Source organism: Rattus norvegicus, chromosome 17 (genome assembly GCF_036323735.1).
Source record: "Rattus norvegicus strain BN/NHsdMcwi chromosome 17, GRCr8, whole genome shotgun sequence".
Lineage (NCBI taxonomy): Eukaryota > Metazoa > Chordata > Mammalia > Rodentia > Muridae > Rattus > Rattus norvegicus.
Genome location: NC_086035.1, coordinates 42,505,479 through 42,515,320, shown reverse-complemented (window position 1 = coordinate 42,515,320; position 9,842 = coordinate 42,505,479). Strand labels below are relative to the sequence as shown.

General features: G+C 40.6%; 1 pseudogene; it reads right to left on the bottom strand.

Moving 5' to 3' along the window:
• Positions 1 to 275: 275 nt before the first annotated feature.
• Taf5l-ps2 (TATA-box binding protein associated factor 5 like, pseudogene 2) lies at positions 276 to 2,998 on the bottom strand (annotated as a pseudogene).
• Positions 2,999 to 9,842: the final 6,844 nt, after the last annotated feature.

The following is a 9,842-nucleotide window of genomic DNA, read 5'->3' as shown; positions in this document are numbered from 1 at the left end:
TATGTCCCATTGGCAACTCACTGAATTCGCCTAGAAATTTTGATTCCATTCGTGACAATTTTCTCTATCCTGAACAGTCCACTTATTACTATTGGGGCCTATTGGGAACTAACTGAATTCACCAAGTTACTGAGATTCGGCTCATGAAATTTTGAGAAATCTTTAAAAGTATACATATTACAAGAGCCTGCTAATGGGAACTAACTGAATTCACAAAAAAACAGTGTTTCACTTCGTTTAAACGTTGCTCTTCCTTGAATAGTTCTCTTTTTCTTTTTTGAAACTAAATACATTTTAATAGAAAACAAAATACAAAATAACTCTTTTCAGAAAACAGAAATATTTAATCCTTTAGCAGACATCAGAACTTGCTTTGTCCTTAGAGCATGGTCGATATTTTTGAGTGTGCACTCATGATTCATCCCGTTCACTATCAACACTGCAGTGAGGTGGAAGCAGGTCATTGAGGGAGAAAAAAGACCAACAAGCCACAAAAAGTTATCTTTAAATCCAGCATTTCTTGTCTATCTTGTGACTTATTCAAAATTACTCTTTATCATAATTTGTTGATGCTGTAGGGCTGGAACCCTAGGTGAATGGCGCAGCGCTGAGGCTCACCCTCTGCCCACCACAGTGCTTCTCCCCAGGGTATAAAGGCTGACAAAAGTGCAGCCAATGGAAGAACCACCTCTGCCACCATCACTGCAGGAGCCCATGCTCAGTCGCTACCTGCCTGCCTGCCCACAGAAGCACAGCATATGGTTATGGTGCCCCTTTCTCCTGATACACTGGGCCACCAGAGTCTAAATTCCCTGAACCTCAAAATTCCAATTATTATAGCCAGTGCCAGGAGTCACTTGCTGCCAGTGCTAGGTTTCTTCTTCTCAATAATAAAATTAATTATATAATAAAAATCCTGGTTTTTCCCCACTTCCCTCAAGGGGCAGCCACAGAAGAGACTGTCTACAGCTGCTATAGGGAGAGTTCTGCAGCTGTCCAGTACACCCACTGGGAAGAGACAGATGCAAAAGCACGATGCCTGCATGAAGCAGGAGGCCTCAGGCCTGGGGGGAGCTTCCCAGCTCTCAACTGGAGTCTTATGCACCAGGGCTGTGTAGAGTGCATGTGGGGTAGGGGAAGGCTCTTTTTCAATCACTGATTCAGTTTTAGCAAGTCCTGGACTGTGACCACTCTTCCAGCCCCACCCAGTCTGCCACCTGGATAAAAACTTAATGTTCTTGATTCTCTTGTGTGATTCCAGTCACTAGGAGGAGGTTGCAGGCCATGAACTGTACACTCAGGACGTTGCTCATCTGCCCAGTGTACACGCCCACAAGCTCCCCAGAAGAGCCGTCAGTTGGTGTGTTGCAGCACGCGCTTCTGATGTCCCAGACGCATACAGAGTTCTCCATGGAGGCAGAAGCAATCAGACCGCTGTCCGGGCTAAAGGCCAGACTGGTGATGCTGTCCGTGTGGCCTCTCAGTTCTTTAAAAGTGTCCCAGAGGCCAAGTCCCACAACTTTAACCACTGGTCCTCACCAGCAGATGCCAAGTACTTACCATTGGGAGAAAAGGAGAGGGAGAGCACGGGGCCTCGGTGACCTGTAAAAAGCCGCACTGAGTTCCCCTGCTGGGCACTCCATAGACGAACAGTTTTGTCAGTGGAGCCGGTAGCTAAGTAGTTTGAGTTGGGGTGGAATTTGACACAGTCCACATCTGCCAGGTGCCCCGCATATATCCTCAGCGGGTACGTCCGATCAAAAGACCACAGCCTGGCGGTACGGTCATGGGACCCACTGGCAAAGTACAGGATGTAGGGGCTGATGTCCACGTCCCACACAGGGTAGGCATGTCCCTGATACAGCACAGTGTTGGTGAAGCTCTCCAGGTCCCAGTACCTGATGGACATATCTTCAGAACAAGAGAGCAGCCCTGAGCTGTCCGCGAGGAACCGTGTGCTATACACTGGGCCACAGTGTCCCCGCAGAATCTTCATTTCCGTGCCTACGTCATCGTCTTCGCTCTCCTCTTCCTCCAGAGTGTCACAAGCCAGCCGGACACGGGATGTGTCCACACGGTGGGGCTCTGACTTCAGTTTTTTGGACCGCAAGCTCCAGAGCTTTATCCAGGAGTTGTCAAACCCAGGAGCCAGCAGTTTGCTGTCAGAGGAGATCTCTGCGGTATTCAGCAGCTGCTCTGTGTTATAGAAGGCGTAGAAGCAGATGGTGGTGAGGGAGGGAGGTCCATCCTTGACCCGCTTGATACTCTCCTGCAAGACCTCCAGGGCAGCCTCATTCTGCAGGATAGGGTTGGGCAAATCTGGTGGCTCCAGGCTGCTGCTTTCACTGCGGGAGGAGCCACCACTGGCATACAGCTGGTAGTCTGTCCTCTTAGCAGGCTGCACGTCCAAGTGAATGTGCACGGCGAGCACCTTGCACAGAGCAGTGTTGTTGTCACTTTGGAGGTAGCGGATAAGGTAGTTGTAACTATCTTCCTGGAGACGGACCACATACTTGTTGTCCAGGAATGCACGAAGCCGGAAGTTTGACAGAATATCCTGGATGGTCTGCGTGGTCTGCAGTTGCTCGATGATGTCCTTCTGACTTGCAATCTGCAGGAACATTCCATGGAAGCGGCTATAGAAGCTTTCCACGGTGCTCTTGGGGCCACTCTAGACCAGGTTGAGGTGGAGGTAGACAAAGAGAGGGTAGAGGAGAGGCATAACTTCATGGCTGTACTGGGAGTCAGAATCAGTGAGAAAGTTCCTCAGTCGTCCAAACTGTACTTCATATTACTGGGGTTCTGCCTGGCAAGGGGCTGCAGACACCGCATTGGCACAACCAGATTCTGATTGGACTGTGAGGTTGGCCGCCATCTCCTCAGGGGTCTGTGAGAGTCTCAGGCCTTGCTTCAAAGGGCCTTCTGAGTCCACATACTGCAGGCGTTTGAGGTAGCAGGACACTGCCACCTGAACGTGCTCCCTGCGCACTCGTTTCATGACTGAACATCCCAGGTGGCTCCCGCTACCCCGCCGCCACCCCGGCACCCGCTGCTTCCATATCAGTTGCCCGCCGCAGGACTCCGTACCTCGGTCCGCTAGCCGGGTCCCAGCGCCCTACGTCCTGCCACGCCTGGGATTCTCGGTGGCCGCCCCATGACCGCCTGACGGAGCGGGCGCGCCGAGCTAGGCCGTGGACACGCGACGCCGCCGAATAGTACTCTTATTACATGCGAATCCTATTAGGAACATATTGAATTCACAATGATACTTAGATTCCGTTCTTAAAATGTTGATATCTTGAAAAGCACACTCATACAAGCATGTCCCTTTGGGAACACACTGAATTCGCCTAGAAATTTTCATTCCATTCCTGAAAATTTTTCTATATCCCGAGGAGTCCACATATTACTATGGCGGCCTATTGGGAACTAAATGAATTCACCAAGTTACTGAGATTCGGGTCACGAAATTTTGATAAATCTGTAAAAGTACACATATTACAAGAGCCTGCTACTGGGAACTAACTGAATTCACAAAGAAACAGTGTTCCAGTTCATTAAAACTTTATCTATCTTGAATGACAAGCTTATTACATGCAAATTCTATTGTGAACCTACTGAATTCACAATGATACTTAGATTCCGTTCGTTAAAATGTTGATATATCTTGAAAAGCACACTCATACAAGCATGTCCCATTGGGAACTCACTGAATTCGCCTAGAAATTTTGAATCAATTCGTGAAAATTTTTCTATATCCTGAACAGTCCACTCATTACTATTGTGGCCTAGTGGGAACATAATGAATTAACCAAGTTACTGAGATTCTGCTCACGAAGTTTTGATAAATCTTTAAAAGTACACATATTACAAGAGCCTGCAAATGGGAACTAACTGACCTCACAAAGAAACAGAGTTTCAGTTCGTTAAAACGTTGCTCTATCTTGAATAGTACCCTTCTTACATGCGAATCCTACTGGGAACCTACTGAATTCACAATGATACTTCGATTCCGTTCGTTAAAATGTTGCTATATCTTGAAAAGGACACTCATACAAGCATGTCCCTTTGGGAACTCACTGAATTCGCTTAGAAATTTTGATTCCATTCGTGAAAATTTCTCTATATCCAGAAAGTCCACTTATTACTATTGTGGCCTTTTGGTTCTAACTGAATTCACCAAGTTACTGAGATTTGGCTCATCAAATTTTGATAAATCTTTAAAAGTTCACATATTACAAGAGACTGCTAGTGGGAACTAACTAAAATCACAGAGAAACAGTTTTTCAGTTCGTTAAAACATTGCCCTATCTTGAATAACAAGCTTATTACATGCGAATTCCTTTGGGAATCTACTGAATTCACAGTGATACTTAGATTCCGTTCATTCAAATGTTGCTATATCTTGAAGAGCACACTCATACAAGCAAGTCCCATTGGGAACTCACTGAATTAGCCTAGAAATTTAATTCCATTCGTGAGAATTTTCTCTATCCCGAACAGTCCACTTATTACTATTGGGGCCTATTGGGAACTAACTGAATTCACCAAGTTACTGAGATTCGGCTCACGAAAATTTGAGAAATCTTTAAAAGTATACATATTACAAGAGCCTGCTAATGGGAACTAACTGAACTCACAAAGAAACCCTGTGTCAGTTCGTTAAAACATTGTTCTGTCTTGAATAACTTGCTTATTACCTGCGAATCCTATTGGGAACCTACTTAATTCACCATGATACTTAGATTCCGTTCGTTAAAATGTTGCTATATCTTGAAAAGCACACCCAAGCAAGCATGTCCCATTGGGAACTCACTGAATTCGCCTAGAAATTTTCATTCCATTCGTGAAAATTTTTCTATATCCCGAGGAGTCCACATATTACTATTGCGGCCTATTGGGAACTAACAGAATTCACCAAGTTACTGAGATTCGGGTCACGAAATTTTGATAAATCTTTAACAGTACACATATTACAAAAGCCTGCTATTGGGAACTAAATGAATTCACAAAGAAACAGTGTTTCAGTTCGTTAAAACTTTGCTCTATCTTGAATGACAAGCTTATTACAGGCGAATTCTATTGGGAACCTACTGAATTCACAATGACACTTAGATTCCGTTCGTTAAAATGTTGATATATCTTGAAAAGCACACTCATACAAGCATGTCCCATTGGGAACTCACTGAATTCGCCTAGAAATTTTGAATCAATTCGTGAAAATTTTTCTATATCCCGAACAGTCCACTCATTACTATTGTGGCCTAGTGGGAACATAATGAATTAACCAAGTTACTGAGTTTCGGCTCACGAAATTTTGATAAATCTTTAAAAGTACACATATTACAAGAGACTGCAAGTGGGAACTGACTGACCTCACAAAGAAACAGAGTTTCAGTTCGTTAAAACGTTGCTCTATCTTGAATAGTACCCTTCTTACATGTGAATCCTATTGGGAACCTACTGAATTCACCATGATACTTCGATTCCGTTCGTTAAAATGTTGCTATATCTTGAAGAGCACACTCATACAAGCATGTCACATTGGTAACTCACTGAATTCGCCTAGAAATTTTGATTCCATTCGTGAAATTTTCTCTATCCCGAAAAGTCCACTTATTACTATTGCGGCCTATTGGGAACTAACTGAATTCACCAAGTTACTGAGATTCGGCTCACGATATTTTGATAAATCTTTAAAAGTATACATATTACAAGAGCCTGCTAATGGGAACTAACTGATTTAACAAAGAAACAATTTTTCAGTAAGTTAAAACGTTGCTCTATCTTGATTAACAACCTTATTTCATGCGAATCCTATTGGGAACATAGGGATTCACCATGATACTTAGATTCCGTTCGTTAAAATGTTGCTATATCTTGAAAAGGACACTCATACAAACATGTCCCTTTGGGAACTCACTGAATTCGCTTAGAAATTTTGATTCCATTCGTGAAAATTTCTCTATATCCCGAACAGTCCACTTATTACTATTGTGGCCTTTTGGTTCTAACTGAATTCACCAAGTTACTGAGATTTGGCTCATCAAATTTTGATAAATCTTTAAAAGTTCACATATTACAAGAGACTGCTAGTGGGAACTAACTGAAATCACAGAGAAACAGTTTTTCAGTTCGTTAAAACGTTGCCCTATCTTGAATAACAAGCTTATTACATGCGAATTCCTTTGGGAATCTACTGAATTCACAGTGATACTTAGATTCCGTTCATTCAAATGTTGCTATATCTTGAAGAGCACACTCATACAAGCATGTCCCATTGGGAACTCACTGAATTAGCCTAGAAATTTAATTCCATTCATGAGAATTTTCTCTATCCCGAACAGTCCACTTATTACTTTGGGGCCTATAGGGAACTAACTGAATTCACCAAGTTACTGAGATTCGGCTCACGAAATTTTGAGAAATCTTTAAAAGTTCACATATTACAAGAGCCTGCTAATGGGAACTAACTGAACTCACAAAGAAACTCTGTGTCAGTTCGTTAAAACATTGTTCTGTCTTGAATAACTTGCTTATTACATGCGAATCCTATTGGGAACCTACTTAATTCACCATGATACTTAGATTCCGTTCGTTAAAATGTTGCTATATCTTGAAAAGCACACCCAAACAAGCATGTCCCATTGGGAACTCACTGAATTCGCCTCAAAATTTGGATTCCATTCATGAAAATTTCTCTATATCACGAACAGTCCACTTATTACTATGGTGGCCTTTTGGTTCTAACTGAATTCACCAAGTTACTGAGATTTGGCTCATGAAATTTTGATAAATCTTTAACAGTACACATATTACAAGAGACTGCTAGTGGGAACTAACTGAAATCACAGAGAAACAGTGTTTCAGTTCGTTGAAAATTTGCTCTATCTTGGATAACAAGCTTATTACATGCGAATCCTATTGGGAACCTACTGAATTCACAATGATACTTAGATTCCGTTCGTTAAAATGGTGCTGTATCTTCAAGAGCACACTCATACAAGCATGTCCCATTGGGAACTCAATGAATTGGCCTAGAAATTTGATTCTATTCGTGAGAATTTTCTCTATCCCGAACAGTCCACTTATTACCATTGGGGCTTATTGGAAACTAACTGAATTCACCAAGTTACTGATATTCGGCTCAGGAAATTTTGATAAATCTTTAACAGTATACATATTAAAAGAGCCTGCTAATAGGAACTAACTGAATTCACAAACAAACAGTTTTTCAGTTCGTTAAAACATTGCTCTATCTTGAATAACAAGCTTATTACATGCGAATCCTATTGGGAACCTACTGAATTCATCAGGATACTTAGATTCCTTTCGTTAAAATATTGCTATATCTTGAAAAGTACACTCAAACAAGCATGTCCCATTGGGAACTCACTGAATTCGCCTAGAAATTTTGATTCCATTTGTGAAAATTTCCCTATATCCCGAACAGTCCATTTATTACTATTGTGGTCTTTTGGTTCTAACTGAATTCACCAAGTTACTGAGATTTGGCTCATCAAATTTTGATAAATCTTTAAAAGTACACATATTACAAGAGACTGCTAGTGGGAACTAACTGAAATCACAGAGAAACAGTTTTTCAGTTCGTTAAAACGTTGCCCTATCTTGAATAACAAGCTTATTACATGCGAATTCCTTTGGGAACCTACTGAATTCACCGTGAAACTTAGATTCCGTTAGTTCAAATGTTGCTATATCTTGAAGAGCACACTCATACAAGCATGTCCCATTGGGAACTCACTGAATTAGCCTAGAAATTTTGATTCCATTCGTGAGAATTTTCTCTATCCCGAACAGTCCACTTATTACTATTGGGGCCTATTGGGAACTAACTGAATTCACCAAGTTACTGAGATTCGGCTCACGGAATATTTATAAATCTTTAAAAGTATACATATTACAAGAGCCTGCTAATGGGAAATAACTGAATTCACAAAAAAACAGTGTTCCAGTTTGTTAAAACGTTGCTCTATCTTGAATAGTAATCTTTTTACATGCGAATCCTATTGGGAACCTACTGAATTCACCATGTTACTTAGATTCCGTTCGTTAAAATGTTGGTATATCTTGAAAAGCACACTCATACAAGCATGTCCCATTGGGAACTCACTGAATTCACCTAGAAATTTTGATTCCATTCGTGACAATTTTCTCTATCCCGAACAGTCCACTCATTACTATTGGACCTATTGGGAAATAACTGAATTCACCAAGTTACTGAGATTCGGCTCACAAAATTTTGAGAAATCTTTAAAAGTATACATATTACAAGAGCCTGCTAATGGGAACTAACTGAATTCACAAAGAAACAGTGTTTCAGTTCGTTAAAACGTTGCTCTACCTTGAATAGTACTCATATTACATGTGAATTCTATTAGGAACCTACTGAATTCACCATGATACTCAGATTCCGTTCTTTAAGTGTTGATATATCTTGAAAAGTACACTCATACAAGCATGTCCCATTTGGAATTCATTGAATTCGCCTGGATATTTTAATTCCATCCGCGAACATTTTTCTATACATCGAAGAGTCCACTTATTACTATGGCGTCCTTTTGTGAACATACTGAATTCACCAAGTTACTTACATTCGGCTCACGATATTTTGATAAGTCTTTATAGTACACATATTACTAGAGCCAGCTAATGGGAACCGCCTGAATTCACAAAGCAACAGTGTTTCAGTTGTTAAAATGTTGCTGTATCTTGAATAATAACCTTTTAACATGCGAATCCTTTGGTAACCTAATGAATTCACCAAGAAACTTAGATTCCTTTTGTTAAAATGTTGCTATATCTTGAAATATACACTCATACAAGCATGTCCCATTGGGAACTCACTGAATTCGCCTAGAAATTTTGATTCCACTCGTGACAATTTTTCTATATCCGGAAGAGTCCACTTATTACTATTGTGGCCTATTGGGAACTAACTGAATACACCAAGTTCCTTAGATTCGGCTCACGGAATTTCGATAAATCGTTAAAAGTACACATATTACTACAAGCTGCTAAATTGAACTGCCATAATACACAAAGAAACAGTATTTCTGTCGTTAAAATGTTGCTGTATGTTGAATAGTACCCTTTTTACATGAGAATCATATTGGGAACCTACTGAATTCACAATGATACTTAGTTTCCGAAGTTAAAATGTTGCTATATCTTGAAAAGCACACTCATACAGGCATGTCCCATTGAAAACTCACTGAATTTGCCTTAAATTTTGATTCCATTCATGAAAATTTTTCTATATACCGAACAGTCCACTTATTAGTATTGCGGCCTATTGGGAACTACCTGAATTCACCAAGTTACTAGATTCGGCTCACGATATTTTTATAAATCTTTAAAAGTACACATATTACTAGAACCTGCTAATGGGCACTGCCGGAATTCACAAAGAAAAAGTGTTTCAGTTCGTTAAAATGTAGCTGTAATTTGACTAGTACCCTTATCACATGCCAATCCTATTCGGAATCTACTGAATTCAAAATGGTACTTAGATTCCGATGTTAAAATTTTGCTATATCTTGCAAAGTACACTCATATAAGCATGTCCCATGGGGAACTCTCTGAATTCGCTTAGTAATTTTGATTCCGTTCGTTAAAATTTTTCAATATGACTAAAGTCCACTTATTACTATTGCGGCCTATTGGGAACTAACTGAATTCAAAAAGTTAGGAAGATTCGGCTAACGAAATTTTAATAAATCTTTAAAAGTATACATATTACTAGAGCCTGCTAATGGGAACGATCGGAATTCAAAAAGAAACAGTGTTTCAGGTCGTTAAAATGTTGCTGTATCATGAAT